General features: G+C 48.0%; 1 protein-coding gene across 8 annotated transcripts in view; it reads right to left on the minus strand.

Moving 5' to 3' along the window:
* The window catches only part of CNOT4 (CCR4-NOT transcription complex subunit 4), an 80,758-nt gene extending 75,912 nt beyond the window's left edge, over nt 1–4,846 (minus strand). For 3 of the 8 annotated variants that reach the window (XM_051629183.1, XM_051629176.1, XM_051629193.1), the window contains exon 1: nt 4,470–4,845. The gene's annotated coding sequence lies outside the window, so the exon portion shown is untranslated. Of the gene's footprint in view, nt 1–4,469 lie in introns of all 8 variants that reach the window. The other 5 variants (XM_051629168.1, XM_051629149.1, XM_051629212.1 and 2 more) reach the window with 3 other exon arrangements.
* Nucleotides 4,847–6,000: the final 1,154 nt, after the last annotated feature.

The raw sequence follows: 6,000 nt of genomic DNA on the forward strand, positions 1-6,000 counted from the left end.
TGCCCAGCTTCTCACTCTTCCACTGCATTAAGCTGGGAAACTGGTAGCAAGTCTTCCTATGCAGTGTATTTTGTCCTACCATGAGCAAGATTGCTAACTCTTTTAGTTACTGCTTTTCTGTATCAAATCTTATGTGGGAGAAAACATTTAAGAACATACACACTGGAAAAAGTAAATGCTCCTTCTGTTAAACAAGGGAGAGATTAGAGCTCAGTAGTCTGAAACAAGATTAGGTTTCAGTCCACCAAAAATAAGGCCTAAAAATGCACCAAAGTAAAACCAGAAATGAAGCACTATAGTAAAACTATAGTACACTTGCTCCCAACACATTTTTTTGGTCATTCTTACAAAGCTCCTGTGATTCTTTGCAGAATTTGAAGATTTCATTAGAAGTAGTTCAAAGTCAAGAAAGGGAAATGCAATGACATTTTTACAGATTCTCTATCCACTTCATCTCTTTGGAAAACAAATTAAAAAAACCCAATGACCAAAAACACCACTTGAGATTCCTAGTGCTAATAATTAATTATTATAATAACTAATTATGAATAATAATTAATACTTGCAATCAAATAGAAGATACTACAATGTTACCTTTCAGCAACCAAGGACAGCCAAGCTGTGATGAGTAAAAACACTGTCAGAAGGGGACAGTCCAAGGACCTCTACTACAACACGGTACTCTCCTTCTCACACCAACACAAGTAGAAGCACAGTTACTTTTTATCAGATACAGCAGTCACTTGAAACCCACTACATACAAGGCACAGCATATTAGAAAGCCACTCACAGACAGTTGAAGTTTTTCCTTCTCCCCATGCAAGAAAACAGAACGTGATCAAAAGTGGACAGCGCTGCTCAGGGCACAAGCCTCAGCCAAGAGCTAAGCTCCCTTTCCACCAAGTTCAGTAGCACACTTGCTTGATCTCTACATTCACCTTTATTTCTAACTCAGTGAGTAAAAGATGAAAAAATCCTCCTTATGCTGACCCCAACCCACCTTTTGAAAACCAGCAATTGATTAAGTACCTAAAATAAAAATATACAAATGACTGATTAATCACCGTTAAATTAGCAATAAAATACCCTGCTCCAGAATAAAAACACAGCACGTAGCTTTCAGAGCACATTACCTTGGCTTGTATTTTCTTGATGGTTTTGGATGCATGTTTCCTCAAACTGTTAAAGCATGTAAAGTAGTTTATGAATGCATTATTTTGAACGTGTGTTTAGAAAAAAAACTGTGAACTCCATAAATGATAGACTCCTCCAAGAAATAACTTGGAGCTGTCACATTCCTAAAACAGCCAAGGGAAATGAAAGAAAACAAACAAAACAAAAAAAAAACCACACCACAAAACCTACTTGATCTTAGTACTATGGGGAAATCACCAGTTTAAACACTAATTCTTTCCTTTAAGGTGGCGTAGCCAGTCTAGTAACATTAACCCAGAGGCAAGAAAGAATACTGGATGTTCACTAAATCAGTAGAATCCTTGATACAATTTTGAAATAAGAAAATGATGAGGACCCCTTTTTCAAGCTTGCACAAGAAAAATGCCATCTCACAAAACCAAGCATATAAGCTTCTGGTATGACGTAACAAAATCTAGTGTAGTGAAAACATGCACCTAACTATCCAAACAGTCCAATGCAAAAATGCATACATGCTTTTACTTACAGAGGTTATATACCTATTTCCAGCTAGATAGTTATTTGCCCTCCCAATTTGTTACAGGAAGAACCAGAAGGTCTAAGCAGCATCTCAAGCCATGCCAAACCATTTGCTGCTATACTTCATTTTCCAAGTCTGATAAGTGTTTACAGTTGTTAAAATGTTAACAAATGTTAACCAATATCCTGAAAGGAATGAATTCCTGGACAACTCTCCAAGAACCAGAAGTAGGGGCAGGGGGGATGACAGAGAGGTGGCAGCTGTTTACTCATAGAGCTCTGACTCCTCTTGCTGTTTCTATCCAATAAAAAACGGGACAAAGCAGGTAGAAAGATACACACTGGAAAGCAAAGAACCTATCAACATTTTTAAAGAGTTGAAACATTCAAGACATTAAAGCAAGGCAAGTTGTGCAGTCTTGCATATATGCACTTACTCAAGCTATCTCAGCAATAGTACACAACTGCAAATGGGACAAAAGGTGGTTTGTACATCCTAAGACACCATTCACCATGTGAAAGTTTGAGAACCCTTGATCCTAGCGGTCTTGCTGAGTAAGCAATTTCCTTCCAACATGTGGTAAGGCCTATAGATCAGCCTTATCTTACCAGAACAACTGATACAGTTGTCCAAGGCCTAAGATGCAATCTATGATCAGCCACTTAGCAGTTACCTGTGCTTATACTATCTGAAACAATCTCTCAAAGAGGCAGGCAAAATTTTAAAAAATAAATAGTTGCCACAGTTAAGCCTTCAGGGCCCATACTTTAGATACTGGTCACAGTAATTTCAAAACATTTCACTCACAAAGAATATCCTAACTTTCCTGAACAACAGCCATGAAGGAGAATTATCTGTTTATAATGAATATTTTAATTAAACAAAAAAGCCACATACTTGTATATATTCTCTCACCAGCTTCTTTAACCCAAGCCTTTTATTTAGTGGGCATTATATAGCTGTTCTCACAGTTTTTGAGGAAAAAGTATCAAGAAATTAATAGAGCACTATTTCCGACGGGCACTCGGCACCTTTTCTCTGTAAAGAGAAAAGCTGTTAGGATCCTTCAAGACTCCTCATTTTAAAAGTTAACAAAGAGGAACCTGAAGAAACACGCAAGTTAAAAGCAGAGATCATTTTATCACTGTATTCCCCCTTTCCAAAACAATCCTTTCCTTCAGAATGAACTTTGTTTGCAATTCAGCCAAGTTCAACCACCAAGCATTTCTAAACGCCTGCATGTGCTCATCTTGTTTATGAAATGGAAACTACCAGAGAATTCCAAAAACCTAAGGTACAGCACATCTGAATCCTAGACCATGAACTAGTTCACTACATTATTATAGAGATGCTAAGAAAAAAGAAGTATATTTCAGTATTTGTAGGCCATCTGAAAATAATTCAACCTCTCAAGTCAAACAGCTATTTTATTCTCTGCTCTTCATAAGCCTGTACTTTATTTTTTTCTCTTTCTTTTCCTTTTTTTTTTTTTTCTAAACAGGAAGAGAAAGGGGCTAGAAGGAATTTAATTTTTCTTCATATTCATCTTTTGGCATGAGTATCTCTTTTGTTAGTGCCAGTCATCACGTTTACAAGAACATCAAGTCAAAGTAAAGGGATGCTCCTAAACGGAAACATATTAAAACTAAAATGAAATACAGACAGTTAAAACGCAGTGAGTTAGAAATCTGTACAGACTCAGTAAACATGTGACTGGGCAACGTTAACTTCTAAAACTTTTGTTCAGGAGTGAGCTAACATTTGCAGGCCTAGAGTTTCCACAGCTTTAACTCGCTGATTGGTTTTGCTTATATTAACATATGCTCTAGAGAGCTGCTTCTCCTATGAACTACATACTTGATATTTCCATACTGACACAAATATATAAGCCATGGACAATTAAATCATTTCAGGCACAGTAACGGAGCATTTTAAGATAGTTATCTAGCATATCTTCCCTCCCCTTTTACTGTACAGACGAAGGCATCAGCAGCTCACTTTCAGACTGGCAGGTAAGAGCTGTAAGACCGTCGCTGGAAGTAGGATGAGAGCCCATACACAGCCTTGTCATTTGCTTCTGCTAACGCACAAAATGGAAAGAGCTTCTAGTATTTTACAAGCAGGAGACGGAAAGTTACATACCGGTTATTTTACTGACAGACAAATCTTGAGAGGTTACCCAGACCATCCAAAACAACATCAAAAATAAGAGGCTGCCATTTACCATCTGTTTGTCTCTCTCAGGAAAAAAAAAAAAAAAAAAAAAAAGTGCAGATCACAAGAACAAATGGAGCCTGGCTCCGAGGAGGAGGAAGAAGGGAAGAGAGGAAATTTCCACGCAAATCCTAAGTGAATCACGCCGCGATCCCCGCGCCCGGCCGCGCCGGCCTCCCCCGCCAAGGCGAGCGGCTCCGGGGGCACTGTCCCCCCGCGGCCCCGGCCGGCCCGGCCCAAGGGCTCCCCGCGCCGCGCCGGCAAGGCAGAAATAAATAGAGCCTCCCCCGGGCAGAGGCACGGAGGGAGCCCCTTTCCCCGGCGACCCCCGGGGAGGAGCCGCCCGCTCGCCGCCCCGCACGGCCCGGTGCCCTCCCGGCACGGCAGCGGCCCGGCGCGTCCCCCCCGCCGCCGGGGCTGGCACCGGGGGGTGGGCTGAGGCCTGCGCCGTCCCAGCGAAGCCTCGGCGCTCTCGTAGTCACAGCGGCCCGGCTCCCACCCCCTCTCCTCCTCCTCCTCCTCCTCGCCTCTCCTTCCCTCCCTCCTTCCTTCCCCGGCCCGGCCTTCAGCTCGCACTCACCCGCCTTCCTCCTCCCTGCCCGGCCCGGGGTGCGTGTGCGCGGCTCTCCCTCACGCTGCCCGGCGCGGCGGCGGCGGCCGGGCCGGCGGGGGCGGGCGGGCGGGTGGGTGGGTGGATGAGCGTGCGGGAAAGGAGGCGAGGGGAGAAGGAGGAGAAGGGTGGGGAGGGAAGGAGAGAGGCGGCGAGGAAAGAGAGGAGAAGCGAAGGGGAGAAAACCGCAGCGACGCTCCTAGGGCGGGACCTGCGGCGGCGGCCGGCCGGGCGCTTGGGCGGCTGCTCCGACGACCTTTACGCGAGAGACGGGTAATCTCCGAGCTCGGGGCGCTCCTCTGCCAGCCCGGCCACCATCTTACATTAGGGAGACTTGCCCGGGACGCCGCCTCCCCTGCGCTTGCGCCGCCGGCAGTGGGCGGGGAGCAACGGCGGCGGCGGGGACGGGGCGCGACGGCAGCGGCCGCGACGGCGCGGGGCATGACGGGACTTGTAGGCGCCGGCGGCGCGGGCTGCGCGGGCGGAGGCGGTGGCGGGGAAGGCTCCCCCGCGGGAGGCCCGGTCCTCTTCCCTCTCCGCTGCCGCCCGGTAGTCCCCGCATCGTCCCACCGCTCTCCCCAGGCACGGCCGCCCCGCCCCGCCGCCCCGCTCCGGGGAGTCCCCGGCCATGAACTCGCTGCAACTTCAGCCACCTGTTGCTGGCCATTAAACCTGCGCAGTTTTAAAATACTGGGTTGATTTAATCCCCGCCCCCCCCCCGCCTCATTGATCTTGCTTTGTTGTTTGTTGCGGTTTTTTAGCCCCGCCAGCGACCCTGTCTACTTCCCCTTCAGACTTTGCCGGCTGAGACGCCCGGGGAGGGGATGTCCTGCCGGCAAGGGCAGCCGTCACGGTGGCTGGGTCGGGAACGGACGCATCTCCCGCTAAACTCCATAGCGGCAGCAGCTTCTTTCCGCGCGCCCTCTCCTTCAGACGCCGGGAGAGCGGGACGGTGCCCCCGCGCCGCCCCGCTCCTCCCGCTCCTGCCGGCGGCACCTCCCGCAGCCCCAGCCCCTGCCCTCTCCTTCAGGACGAGACCCCCGAGCTCCCACCCCCCTGATTCCAGCCTCCCTGACTGACCCCGGTGTGACAAGATCGCTTGGCTATCGAGGACACACGTTTCTGAAGTTGCAAAATTCGGAGACCCCTTCCATGCCCCCCGGTTTCCGGACCGTGGTGCTGCCGTCCCACCAGGTCGGGTTTCGGGTGGCCGGAGCCTCCCGCACCTGCTCGGTGCCTCTCCGGGCCTGGGCACGGCTGTCCTGGGGCAGCAGGCACCCACACGGGGCTGCTGCTCTGCCGAACAGATGTTTGTTGTTGCTAGTATTACTGTTTTCCAGGTCCATTCCCCATTTGGAAACAGAAGCCAAGCACACAACAAAAGGTGTTTTCTTGGATTTTTTTACTCACAAAATCCAGGCGAATTCTGTTTTCACTCATGGGGGTTCTAAGTAATTTTGACAGAAGCAACTTGCTGTACATTCTCAAGGAAAGGATCCCG

The sequence above is a fragment of the Apus apus genome, chromosome 1 (genome assembly GCF_020740795.1).
Source record: "Apus apus isolate bApuApu2 chromosome 1, bApuApu2.pri.cur, whole genome shotgun sequence".
NCBI lineage: Eukaryota > Metazoa > Chordata > Aves > Apodiformes > Apodidae > Apus > Apus apus.